The following is a 14717-nucleotide window of genomic DNA, read 5'->3' as shown; positions in this document are numbered from 1 at the left end:
ACTGGGAAGAACAGATAGCTCTTCACTACGCAACAATGCGGTTGGGTACGGTACCTAAGATTTGGTTTGAAGCCGTTGAAGAAGTCGTGTGCGGTAGGAATGATTTCAAACAAAGAATGGTTACCACTAGAGTTTCCAAATGTCCCGGGATTTGATTTCCCGGGAAACGGGAAATAAAATTACCATTTCCCGGGAAATCCCGGGATCCCGGGAAATCCCGGGATCCCGGGAAATTCTAAATAGCGTGAAAATGAAGCAAATTTGGTGGAATTTTCTTTTTCAAATTATTCGTATTTCGTGTAGGGTCGGTGTTCCCTTAGTAATCAGTCCCCTATAGTCGCACTAGTAGCTTTTTGCAGCTGTTTTGCTATAAATCGTTGCAAAATATTTTATTACATGAAGCTCAGGAACAATTCATTTAAGTACCACTGATACACAGCTCGATCTTGTTAAAAAAAATTATAGAAATATTGTTTTGCTTATAATTTAAGCTCCCTTGCATAGTACCCCTATAGTAGCACTACTAACAGACACTATTTTTTCATAAAACAAAATAATTAAATAAATTAGGATGTTTTGATATCAATTAAAAGGTTTTGATCCATACTTTAAAAGAAGAATATTAAAGTTTTGTAAAAAATATGGTTTTGATTTGTATTTTGCTTTGTATTATAAGCACATACAGTACAGTAGCACAAGTGCCAATAAATACAAAAAATGAGTTTTCCTATTTTTTTTTTCACAAGACCGAGATAAAAAGATTTCAAATGACGTAAAAAAAATGCCCCTGACTTTGTGAGTAATTTATTCATGTTTCTCTCAAAAAAGTTAACTTCATTTCAAACGCTAGGCTTCAAAACAACGAAGTTTATAGCATTGAGAAAAAGTTCACGTGGAGTTTATTCTTGATAAATCGTATGAAATTTAGAAAGAAATCCAACTAGAGTTTTTATATCAAAAATTGTAGCTGTTACATCCAGGAAAAAGAAAATCATTTCCCGGGAAACGGGAATCCCGGGAAATCTCAATTCCCGGGAATGAAAACTCTAGTTACTACCATCTACTAATTGATGAAAGCTTTCAAAAATATATAGCATTCGTGTGTCATTTGGGTCAATTTGAATATAAGAGAGTACCTTTTGGCCTTTGTAAAGCACCTTCAGCTTTTAGTAATACAATTTTCAAAGACCTCATTAAAAAAGGTGTGATAAGAATTTACATTGATGACATTATCATAGCAACCGAAACAATTGAAGAACATTTAACAGTAATCAAACAGGTTTTTGCAACTTAAGTTGAAAATCATTTACAATTGCAATTAGCAAAATGTAAATTTTTAAAATGTAATGTTGAATATCTTGGTTACAATGTCAATTCTGAAGGAATAAGTTCATGTTAAAAACATGTAGAATGCATAAAAAACTTTACGATTCCTAAGAATATTCTTGACGTACACATTTTCATTTATTTAGTTAACATCTACACAGATAACAATGAATCAACAATTTCACGCCACAATACTCGGTTCGTGGCCGCATCTCTCCATCCTCGGTTCTGCCCCACGCTCGACAAATCGATACGCACTTGATCCGCCCATCTAGCTCGCTGCGCTCCACGCCTTCTTGTACCAACCGGATCCAAAGCGAACACCATATTTGCAGGGTTGCTGTCCGGCATTCTTGCAACATGCCCTCCCCATCGTATCATATATCGTATATTCACCACCAGTCCAAATTTTCCTGCCTCGCGTTTCAGGCGGGTGTACAGGTCTGCCACCTTTTCAAATGTTCGGCCGACGATGTCCATATCATCCGCGAAGCAAACAAATTGACTGGATCTCGTAAAAATCGTACCCCGGCTCTCCGCATAACACCTTCTAGCGCAATATTGAACAACAGGCACGAAAGTCCATCACCTTGTCGTAGTCCCCGGTGGGATCCAAACGAACTGGAGTGTTCGCCTGAAACCTTCACACAATTTTGCACACCTTCCATCGTCGCTCTTATCAGTCTCGTGAGCTTCCCGGGAAAGCTGCTCTCGTTCATGATTTTCCATAGCTCTACGTACTGTCGTATGCCGCCTTGAAATCGATGAAAAGGTGATGCGTTGGGACCTGGTATTCACGACATTTTTGGATGATTTGCCGTACAGTAAAGATCTGGTCCGTTGTCGATCGGCCGTCAACAAAGCCGGCTTGATAAATTCTCACGAACTCGTTTACTACAGGTGACAGACGACGGAGGATGATCTTATCTTTGTAGGCCGATTTTGGAATGGTGATCGCTCGAAAGCTCTCACAATCTAACTTATCACCTTTCTTGTAGATGCGGTATATTTCCCCTTCCTTCCACTCTTCCGGTAGCTGTTCTGTTTCCCAGATTGTACCTATCAGTCGGTGCAAACAAATGGCCAGCCTCTCCGGACCCATCTTTATGAGTTCAGCTCCGATACCATCCTTACCAGCAGCTTTATTGTTCTTGAGCTGGTGAATGATATCCTTAACCTCCCTCAAAGTGGGGGCTGGTTGGTTTCCATCTTCCGCAGTACTGACGAAGGCATTTCCTCCGTTGTCCCGTCTTTCATTGCCTGTGCTCTCAACGCAATTCAGGTGCTCGTCGAAGTGCTGCTTCCACCTTTCGATCACCTCACGCTCGTCCGTCAGAATGCTCCCATCCTTATCCCTGCACATCTCAGCTCGCGGCACGAAGCCGTTGCGGGATGCGTTGAGCTTCTGATAGAACCTACGCGTTTCCTGAGACCGGCACAGCTGTTCCATCTCCTCGCACTCCGTCTCCTCCAGGCGGCGTTTTTTCTCCCGAAAGAGGCGGGTCTGCTGTTGCCGTTTCTGTTTATAGCGTTCCACGTTCTGCCGGGTCCCTTGCTGTAGCATGACTGCCCGCACTACATTCTTCTCCTCCAAAACCTCCTGGCACTCCTCGTCGAACCAATCGTTCCGTCGACTCCGTCCCACGTACCCGACGTTGCTCTCAGCTGCAGCGTTGATGGCTGCTTTTAGTGCTCTCCAGCAGTCCTCAAGAGGGGCTTCGTCCAGCTCACCCTCTTCCGGTAATGCAGCCTCGAGGTACTGCGCGTATGCCGCTGCGACATCCGGTTGCTTGAGCCGCTCTAGGTCATATCAGGGCGGCCGTCGGTACCGTACGTTGTTAACGACGGAGAGTTTTGGGCGCAGTTTGACCATCATCAGATAGTGGTCAGAGTCGATGTTAGCGCCACGATAGGTCCTGACGTCGATAATGTCGGAAAAGTGCCGACCATCAATCAGAACGTGGTCGATTTGCGATTCTGTCTGCTGTGGTGATCTCCAGGTGTATCGGTATGGAGGGCTGTGCTGGAAGTAGGTGCTACGAATGGCCATATTCTTGGAGGCGGCAAAATCAATTAGTCGTAGGCCGTTTTCGTTCGTCAGCTGGTGGGCGCTGAACAACATTTTAGTAAATTTCTACAACGGAATCTCCAGAAATATCAACAAGAATTCATCAAAAATATCCTGCAGGGGCTGCATTTTTCAAGGATTTCTGGAACATTGCTCACTAGCATCATAAAATGGTTAGAATTTTGAAATATCTGCAAAACACAAATTTCACGCTTACTAGCGTCACATGTTGGCAAATCATCGAATATAAATAAAGATAGCTCTTGACTAACTGAATAACTTTGATGAAGACGAAAGGCTCCTGGAAAATTTGCAATACAAAAGTGTCATGCACTCATAATCTTCTAAACAATTTTATCGAAGATGTTATTTCCATATTCAATCTGGATCGCGAGGTATTTCATGATGGAAATGAAGAACCAAGGGTGTAATACAAACTTCAAACACGTGACTACTTGCGTTACAAAAAATCACGCGACAGACGAAAGAATGAGACATGACTGATATTCGAGATTGATAATTTGAATGTGATGCTGTTCCACCCTAACGTCTACTATTGGATTAAAGACATTGTTTCGGTATAAGCAATTGGTCGACTCGATTTCTATAATAGATCCATTTCGTAAAAGCTGCTCTCTTCTCCTTAGTAACAACCGTTGATCGAAATCAACATAATTATTTCCACGTGCACAAAGTTTCCCTCCGAAGTCATCTATCATTTCAGTTTTTCCGTCCAACATCGATCATATCCATTTGTGAATCAACCGTCAAAACATCCATCAAGCAATGAACCGTAGCTCTGCACTAAACAGCACTTCGAAAGCTCTCTCGCGGGTCCCGACCTCACAAAACCATCGTTTAGAGAGAAGATTTCTAAACGGCCATTATGTAAAATCGGACACCGAAACGATGCGAATTATATTAATTACTAGCATCCACTCAACTAATGGTGAGTTTACGGACGATGTTTCCAAAGCGACAGACCTCACTCTCGGGGGAACCGAACATACCGAAAACTTTAACTTCATTCATGCTGACTGAACAACTCGCCCACTACCCGCCGTCAGAGGGGTGCTACTTCACAAGTTTAAATTGCTTCCTGGTAGCCATCATCAATTCCATGCAGCGGCCCTCGATGCGGAGCCCGAGCAGAAGAAAATTGATGCTGAATATGAATCTAAGGTATTCCACACCAGATAATCTTAAAAACTTGAATAAGGTATTGAAGAATTCTACAGAAGAGGTAAAATATTTCAAATAATACGCCATGCATATTCTACAAAAACCAAATTAATAATTGCATCAGATATTTCAGTACTTAAAAACCACATGATGAATTTTCATATGTAAGTGACTTTTTCATGAATAGTATAACATCTCAAGCAGTTCTTAAAAGATTTGCAAGCCCTCCATACCCTACTCAGGTATGGTATAGAATACCTTAGCTTAGTATTTTCTAGCAATTTTCTTCTGCTCGGGTACACTGGCAGTGTATATGTCCGGCGTGGCTTCCGTTTCGGGTTCTATCAACTCCCGGAAAGTGCACAATGCCGTCAATGTGTAGGTGATGGCAGTTACCGAACATGGAATCCAGCAGGTTCCGAGGTCAACCCTTCCTCATCAAGGAAAGTTTTAATTAAATGACTTAATTCAAAGAAAGTTGTTTTCCCACGACTTTCGTCGGAGGCTCCAAGTTTGGAGAACGGCTCTCAACAGCAGCAGTTGCATAATGTAGAGTTGCAATTCTTTTCGGTCGCTGGATTCAATGGACGAGTGAGGGAAACGGGGAAAAGGCTCTGAAACATTTGCTTAAATGTTTAAAAGAGGGGGGAACTTGATAATCATTTAAAAAATATATTTGGAATCCTCTGCAGAGCTTTCTTCCTGGTATTTCAACAACTGATCCATATTGGAACAGCATTCAACATGCCTCATCACGACAAGAATAGAAGAAATATCCAAACATTCTGGAGAGACGTCCTTTCTTCCATGTTTGCCACGTTTAGTGACAGTTTTATTACCCAAATTTTGGAAGGAAGTTTAGAGAACCCTTCAATTATTCGTGGTAGCAACCATATTCATTGAATATATAAAAGTGACCTTCTAACAGGGTTCCTCCCAAGAAGATATCCACAGCACAAGAGTACAATGCGCACTGTGAACTAAATAATATTGTTGATTAAAACTTAGCAGATATGTTTAATCCGGCTATCGTTTACCATAAAAAAGCATCTGCTCTACAACCTTCATGCCTCTTCGTACGTTTAAAAGATCATCATAGTACGACCCCTACAAAAAAAACTCGCCAGTCATTCCCCGTTTCTTGGAAGAAGCCCGATAGCGCGATTTTACGTTGGTCCATTTACCGAAAATGAGCCCAAATTAATTAATGGAAAACAGCAATTAGAGTCGCACCACGGTGTAAACGCACAGATGGGGCGATGATTGTCAACCGAGTCCTCCCAACAATTTCCATTTTGCCCCGAATGAAAGGTCAACCTCGATTCGTTTATGCGCTCCGTTTGATGGAGTAATTTATCTCCCGTTGCTGGGTTCGTTTCAGAAGAAAAACCGAACGATCTTTCCGTGTACTGAAAGATTTAATTAGCCCCGGAAAAAAGAATGGAAAATGTGACTCGATGACTATCGCAAAATTTTGAGAGCCCTGTTCACCTGGTATCTTTGCACCGGGAAATTTCCTTCATGTCCCGACTCGAACCGGAGATTATTTATCTAATTAAATGTTTCCCAGGAGATTGTCCGGCCCGGTCCCGGTGTTTTGTTGTACGACAATCGAAATGCGACATCATGCTTTCTTACCCTTGCCTTGTGCGACCGTTGGTTGAGAATGGCAGGTCCAAATTGTGGTTGCGGTCAGCAGAGTAGTTGGGAATTCTGTGGAAATGAGAAATGAAGAAAATAATACGTTTCATGTAGTTATGCTATCAATTGGGGTTTCGGAATAACTAAAGTTATATTTAAAATGAAATTGATTTGTGGTTTAAGCTAATTTAAGCATGATAAACACCAGCCACGTCATTTAAGGAATGTTATGGAACAAATTTCATATTTCACCCAAGTATTCTAGAAAGTTCAGGAAATTTTACGTTCACTGTCAAATTTTCAGCGATGTATGTTTTTTAGTTTTAGAGATATATTTTTTGAAAATAAAAAATCTGTCATTTTTCATCGGCACACACTGCATATTGGTCCCAAAGCCATATCTAGGAAGACAAAAATGATTGCGCCTAAACCGTCCATTTTAGATACATGGTGTCTTCGGCAAAGTTTCTCCATATTTTTCAGACATTTTTTTCAGAGTTGTGAAATAAGGGTGGCCCACATGGTTTACGAGATCAGTACATAAACTTTTTTGCTGACGCATTTAGGACTATATAATGTTCTACAATATTTTAGAACAACCGATTTGGAGCAACTTTGCCGAAGAACCCAAATTTCTATCTCTTATGGTTCGCGAGTTATGATTTTTTTTTAACAAAAAAGTTCTCGGAACAAAGTTTTTGCGAGAAATTATGGTATAAAAGTTATCAAGAAAAAACTGATTTTTCAGTACCACCCTAACTGTTTTGTTAACAAAATCACGAAAAAAATTTTCAGGTAAAAAAACATTTTTTTGTAAAATTTTGTATTTTTCCTATCTTTAGCTTTCAGTTCGTCCAAAAAGATTGAAAATCGGTCGAATGGTTCAAATGTTGTAATATTTCTTAAATAAAAATTTTGCAAAATCGTGATTTTTCTGGTCACTCTATTTCGGAAATGGTCACCCTAATCAAAAAATCCAAAAATACGTGTATCCTTATTTAGAACAAGGAACAAAATAGCAAATTTTCACGGAGTTCGGTGACCCACTAGATCGTTTTTTCATGGAATGGCTGAATGAGCACTTCCACAGTTTTTAACTGAGAGCTTTCTTTGCCAAATTTGCCATTTTTGCATTCGTATATCGTGTGGCAGGTACGATTATACTATATGCCCAGGTAAGTCAAGGAAATTTTCATTTCCATTTCCATTCCAAGATCCTAGACCGACCGGGAATCAAACCCAGATATTTTCAGCATGGCTTTGCTTTGTAGCCGCGAACTCTAACCACTCGTATATGGATGGCCCCGAAACATCACAACATCGAATAAGATGCCATATGTTGTAATCATATTCTTATAGTCAGTGACGAAAGTTGTTGTTTTTCCATTTGCAATGCCTATTTTAATAGCACTGTATCTCAGCTTCTGGTAGTCCAAGATGACCTAAAATTTTAACGACGAATTAAAAATAGCCTGCAGTTTTGTCTGTACGGAGTTCATTACTATGCATTACATTTTCAAACAATTTCAAATTTATGCAAAAGAATCTATATACAGGGTGTTTGGTTCCATGTTTTTAATAATTTGAGGGTAGATAGGTCTCCATGAGATATGAAAAAGTGCCCATGGAACATAGGGTCGCAAATCACTGCTAAGTGAGTTATTCACGATTTTAAGATTTTCAACTTGTTCATCTTTGGAACCTCATATCTAATTAACTATGCGTCATACATTAAATCTCAGCGCATGAATCGAAAGCTTATGATCTAATCTATCTTAGTTTCTTGGACGTGATTTTTGTAGAAAATGATTCAAAGGCTCAAATTATGAAAAGTTTGCAAAAAGTGACGGAAAAATCAGCATTTTTCGGCGTATTTTTATGAATTTTATTAAAATTATCGTAATTAATGTTAAAAAAGTTCTTCTACAAAATATGCATTAACTTGTTAGCTACCAAAGTGTCTTTGAGAGCAAAAGTGTATCTCTTGTAGATTCGTCACAATATCATGTTGAAAGTTGTGCTTCAAAGAGCAAAAGAATCAAAAAAAATATCGGCTGATAACTCTATTCGTTCGTCCGTTCGTGTGTTGATGCCTCCGCGTGTGGATGAAGTGCTCGGAAACGACAGATGTCGGTCGTGCCGAAGCGAAGGGGAAATGAAATCGCTTCGCAACATGCGCCATTTGTTTCTTCTCTTTGCGGCGTTTGGTTTGCAAACAGTCGTATAAATAGATTTAGTGCGGTCGCCGCACGACCACCGCAGTAGCGAAAGTGTGTTCATAAAGACTGATCCTTTTAAATTCCTCGCACTAGTAGCTGAGCTACGGTGCAGAGCAGATGGGGGGTGCGCTTGCGCGTGTAGCGAGGACTCAATTTATGCATTTCTCGCCTATGACGTGGAAGTTTTGATGCATTTTGAAGGGTTTTAGGTCGTCTATTGATTACATAGAGGTGGACAAGGGAGAGTAGAATTTATGACGTGCCATTCACGCCGTTGTAAAAGTACAACACTACCAAGTAAACCTGGCCCGTGATACACAGCACGAGCGAGGTGAATTTTTAGGTTCAATAAAGTAATTTAGGTATCGCACTAATGCTCAGCGTGAACTGTTGGAGCAGCAGGATGAAATATCTCACAAAATTAGTGACCGTCTATCCTATAACAGCTTGGTTTTCTGTATAAGGTTGCTTACAAATTATGTTCAATTGATCAATAATCTCTCAGTTGACTATTTTTATAAAATTAAATAATAGACCTACATGTAATATTTCATATAATTTGCAGTGTCGTATCCAGAAAATTGCTCAGGGGAGACGAACGACGCAAAAACGTGGATATTTTTACAAAAATTGGGATGGCTTAAGACGGTTCAACCACATCATTTTGTTTTTCTTTTATCCAGCAAAATAATAGAAAAACTGCATAAAGTTAAGAATTTCTTTTGAAATTGAGACTTTGGCAGTTTAATAGGTTCTTTGTGCAGTCACAACAATTAAAAGTCACAATTTGTAGATCAGTACTTTTCTTAAAAAAAAGCCTTAAGCCTTGCAATGTTTGTAATACGAAATCAAATATTTTGAAAAAAAAAAAAATCAAATAAATCATAAATTCCAACATTTTTACTTCATTATTGAAACAATTCATGATAGATTGAACGAAAACGACACAATTTCATCAAGCAGGTTGATGCGGTTCTTGTACTAGAATAATAAAATATAAATAAACCTTTTGTTATGCTCTAAATCAAATAGTAATAAGATCAGTATCCAAATATTTGTAGTTCAAAATTTCATTTTTTTTTCTCTCTCTCTGTTTAGTTACTGAGTCTTATTTTTTTAAATTTGAATTAAAAACCAACAGAAGTGTTAATTTTGAACGATAACATTTGAAATATTTGCAGTTTGCTCTAATAGATGGAAAATTAGGAATCAAATTGAATATAATTTAACAATTAAATGTATTAAAATAAACTTAAAACAGTCTCAGTCACAATTAGAAATTGAAGCTCTTTCCAAACTTTAGTCAAGTTTTAATCATCAAGTTAACTGTAACTCTAGCGATGGCAAAATCATTTGAAATTTGACTCATGGAACATATTCAAGGCATAAATGTGTATGATTTTACACGAATTAAATTTAAAAAAAAAATACCTGCTGGAAACCCACCAAATATGAGAATATGTCATTTTTCAAACAAAACTAGTTTCATGTTATTTAAAGCTCCCACAGCAATTTACGGATGCTAATGGTCGTCACTATGACAAGCCTGTAAAATTTCGTGAAGAGAAATATCCTTCATCATTTTAGTAACAGAACCTCCGAATTGTCAACCCTCCAGGAGGGCGAAAATGTAAACACGACACGTAGCAAAAAAATTTTTGGGATGAACAATATTTCATTAATAGTATGTCTCACTATCAAGAACTTTGGTGATCACTAAAGCCTCTCACTAATTTGAATTTCAAATCCAAATGTTTAATTTTAAAAATAAAATTCAATTCACATATTCCAAACTGAATAAGCCAAACATGCTTTTAAGAGCATTTTTCGTATTTCAAGTAGTTTCACACCAAAATCTTACTCCAAAATCCACTAAGGTGGAGAGGGAGGGAGGGTTGACCCTCAAACACACCCCCTCCCACTGATCACTTGTTTTTGTTTTGTAGACAATATGATCTTAATTTTCTTTCTGGTGTTATGTCCCAACTGAGACAGAGCCCTGAGCAAAGTCCACGAGACCCCTCCCAGCTCTGAAATTCTTTGGAAATGAGCATGTAGCTTAAGGACAGCCGTAAAAGCACTGCAATATTAAATAAATGAAAAAAACTCTAGTGGAATTAAATGGTATAGTACTACATTCGGGTTTTCTTTTAATTATAGGTATTCCACTAAACAGCTCGAAGATTTATTACACAATATTCTTAATTTTTCTCATGATCTCAATTAAATGCTTTTCACACAAAACAAAAGCATGATTACTGCATCCAGATGAAAATATTAATTAAGAAAATTTTCAAGAATCTATCTTGCAATTTCCAAGTTGTTCCAAGAATTTCTCCACAAATTTCTTCAGGAATTCTTTCAGTTAATGTTCTCAGGAATTTCCCAGGAATACCTTCAGACTGAGACCACTTGAGGAATCCTTTGTCGGCCAATACCAGGCTGGTTTTTGGGAGGGCCGATCCGACAACGAATCAGATATTACCAGATACATCTTGCAAATGAACTTAGATAAATTCTTGGAGTATAACTAGCAGACTCACCATCTGTTTGGATTGGAGACGAGGTGTCAATGTCGTGTGTGAATTTAGATGGAAGCAAGGAGACGCACTTTGGAATTCACTGTTCAACATTGCACTCCAGGGTGATATTAGGAGATCAGGCGAGCAAAGAAATAACACTATCATGACACGGTCACATCTTCTTCTTCTTCTTGACATTACGTCCTCACTGGGACAAAGCCTGATTCTCAGCTTAGTGTTCTTATGAGCACTACCATAGTAGTTAACTGAGAGCTTTCTTTGACAAAATTGCCATTTTCGCATTCGTATATCGGGTAGCAGGTACGATGATACTTTATGCGCAGGGAATCGAACCGAGACACCTTCCTTGGTCTTGTGGACGATATCGGCCTTATTTAATTCGATCGCAGGACAGTGGAGGAGGTTTTCGAGGCTCTGAAGAATCTGTATTATTAGGGATTACCCCTGATACTCCTTCAAGAATTATTTTATGAATTTCTCCAGGATTTTCTCCAGAAATTGTTTGGTAAATTCTGGCAAATTTTTTTTTTCAGGGATTTTCTATGAGATACATCAAAGGATTCCTCTAGGAACTCCTCTTAAATTTCTTCGGGGATTTCGCGGATTACACCTAGCACTCCTTCTCTTAGGAATTCAACTAGGGATTTGTTCAGAATTTCCTCCAAAGATTTTAACAGGAATTCTTCCAAAGATTCTATCAGGAATACCTCTTTGAATGCCTCCAGAAATATTTACATATTTTTTTTTCTTTATTAACGTGAATTTTAACACATATGACTAGTTCTTCACTCATACAGAAAAATATTTACAAGGATTTTTCGTAAAATAATTCCAGAGCTCCCTCCAGGAATTCCTTAAATTACATTCCTTCAGCATTTCCTCCAGAAATACCACCAAGAATACCTCCAAGAGTTTCTCTAAGGATTCCCTTAAAATACGTCCAAGGTTTCCTCCACAAACTACACAAGAAATAACTTTAAAACTCTACTAAGAATAGCTCCAGGGATTCTTTAGGATTAACTTCATGGTTCCTTACAGGAATACCTTCAGGTAGAGGAATATCTTTCAGGATTCGTCCATAAATTACTGCTAAGATTCCACTAGCAATAGCTTCTTAGATTCCTCCTGAAATTTGACCATGGGTTCCTCCTGGATAAACTTCAGGATATTTTTATCAATTTCTCCGTGGATTTGTATAGGAGCTGTCTAGTAACCTCCTGTAACTCCTCCGGTGATTCTTTCGGAGATTCCTGCAGAAATTCCTTCAGAAATACTTTCATTTTTTCCTCCAGGAATATTTCCAATGAATTGTTAGGAAAACCATCAGAGTTTTCTCTAGCAATCAATAACATATCCATTGATTTTTTTCAAGAGTACCACTAGGGTTTTCTCTAGGAATACCTCCAGGGATTCCGTCAGTTATAAACCCATGAAATACTGGAAAACGTTCAAAGATTTCTTCAGAAATATCCTACCCTTATGAATATCTCAAAAGATTGCTCCAAGTAAACTATGAAGATTTCCTTCAGGGAGTCTTTCTGGAATTCTGTTTAAACTTTTCTTCGGTGACTCCTGCAGGCATTCCTCTAAAAAGTTCCTCCAAGAATTCCTTTAGGGTTGCATCCAACGATTTCCTTAGGAATCTCTCCAAGGATTCCATCCGGAGCTTCTCCATTGGTTTCTTCAGGAATTCTTCCAGAGTTTCTCCCTGTTTTTAAGAATAACGATTTGGATTTTCTCTTGGAACTTCAAAGATGCCTTCAGGAGTCCTTCGTAGAATAATTTCAGGATATTTTTCATGATCTTTTCAAGAATTCTTATCGAGCTCCTGGAATAGTTCAACGAAAAACTGCTAGAGGAGTTTCCGGGTATAACTGAAGAAAACCTTAGAAATTCTATTGAAGGAATGTTTGGTGGTATATTTGGAAGAACCTTTGAAAATATCCATGGAGACACTGCTGGAAGATTTTTTGGAATGATTCCTGAAGGGGTCACTATAGAAATCTCCATTAGAATTCTTGGAAAGATCATGAAAAATATCCTGAAATTATTCTAAGAAGGACTCCTGAAGGCATCTTTGAAGTTCCAAGAGAAAATCCAAGAAATTATTCTTAAAAACAGGGAGAAACTCTGGAAGAATTCCTGGAGAAACCAATGAAGAAGCTCCGGAAGGAATCATCGGAGAGATTCCTAAGGAAATTGTTGGATGAAACCCTAAAGGAATTCTTGGAGGAACTTCTTAGAGCAGTGTTTCCCAAACTTTATTAACTTCCGCCCCCTTTAGGCTAATATTTTTTTGGAATCGCCAATTTAATTTATGAACCACATATGTATGCCAAAAAATGCCTTCGATTTGCATATCCCTTAATATTGCCGGTTATCGGACAATGATTAAAAACGATTAACTGAACAGTATTTTATACAGTCTACTATCCAAATCTCGATATCTCACCCTTTGTCGATGAATCCTTCGGTCCTTTTATTCTGCATATAATTATCCTCTCCATGTGTCGATATCTTCGTCGATGGGGGGTACCATAGCTGCATATTTGTCACATTCGACATTTTTGAAAATTTCGAGTTTGTACCGGAGAGAGTCATCAAATGACAAATACTTTCGATCAACTTACCGAAATCTATGAGATTGTTCTATAAAATTAGAAAAAAAAAATGCATAGTTGTTTTGTCACATTGGCAATTGTAACCGCATTACAGTCACATTGAGATTATACATGAGCCTCATAATGTAGTAGCAACAAAATTTCTATCAGAATTATTTTTTGACTACTCTTCCTATATGCAACATGAGTTGTACAAAATTTCAGCCTCAAATAAGCACTTATGGATTCATAGTGATTTTTTGAAATTTTAGTTTCCTCCAATACTGCAATGAAATGCAAACTTGGTATATCATTTACTAAATGCCTACTTTTGTCGAATGTTACAAATATGCAGATATAGGTAGTTTAGTCTTGTAGTTTTTTCATTCCTGATTTTCTTTCCGTACGTCGCTATGCCCATTATCAAAGGATACTAGTTCAAATTTTCGTGAATCAAAATAATATAGGTGCATAAGATGACGTCTGTTTGTTTATTATTTTGCCTATTTTCCTTCGTATTTCAACGCAATCAACGCATGCTTCGTTAACTGTTTAAGATTAACGTCAACGAATTAACGAAACGACGTTAATCGTTGATTAACGTTAACAACTCTGTTTTGTACGCATATCTATTGATCTACAGCAAATTGTTAACGATTTTCTTCGAATATTTCGATAAGTAATCTCAGAATAACATATTATGAAAACAATATGTGAAAAATAGAATCCACTTCATTACAGCAGTGTTGCCGAATTTGATGATTGTCAATGTACTTTGAATGGTCTTCTAAGAATGAAGCAATTGTGTTTCTATTGTGCTTTAAATGTGACATTGGGACTTAATAAGTAACTCTGTGAAGGCCTAAGTTATTTTTCATATTAATACTATATTAGCACTTCCGTCAGGACGTAATTTAAACCAAAAAAATCTAATCATATCAGTTCCTTTCAAATTTAAAATATTTTTCTTTAAAAAATATAGGGGAAAAATGATTTTATGATATCTGTAAAATTGTTGCTCCAAAAATAATTCGATTTTTACCATCAGGCTTCTGATTGATGATGTTTTCTAAGAACAAGCCTTTTATGAAAATAAAAAATATAAATTGTCGAATTTTTCAGCCAATTTTTAACAATC

At 37.8% G+C, this 14717-nt stretch overlaps 1 protein-coding gene across 1 annotated transcript in view; it reads right to left on the bottom strand.

The window, feature by feature from the left end:
• Window positions 1-14717, bottom strand: part of LOC23687515 (neuroligin-1) — an 820739-nt gene that overhangs the window by 534736 nt on the left and 271286 nt on the right. The window contains exon 3 of the mRNA XM_021849531.1: window positions 6215-6289. The gene's annotated coding sequence lies outside the window, so the exon portion shown is untranslated. The remainder of the gene's footprint in view (window positions 1-6214; window positions 6290-14717) is intronic.

The sequence above is a fragment of the Aedes aegypti genome, chromosome 3 (genome assembly GCF_002204515.2).
Source record: "Aedes aegypti strain LVP_AGWG chromosome 3, AaegL5.0 Primary Assembly, whole genome shotgun sequence".
In the NCBI taxonomy this organism is placed as follows: Eukaryota; Metazoa; Arthropoda; class Insecta; order Diptera; family Culicidae; genus Aedes; species Aedes aegypti.
Note: the sequence above shows the minus strand (reverse complement) of the source record. Positions and strands in the feature narration are given on the sequence as shown.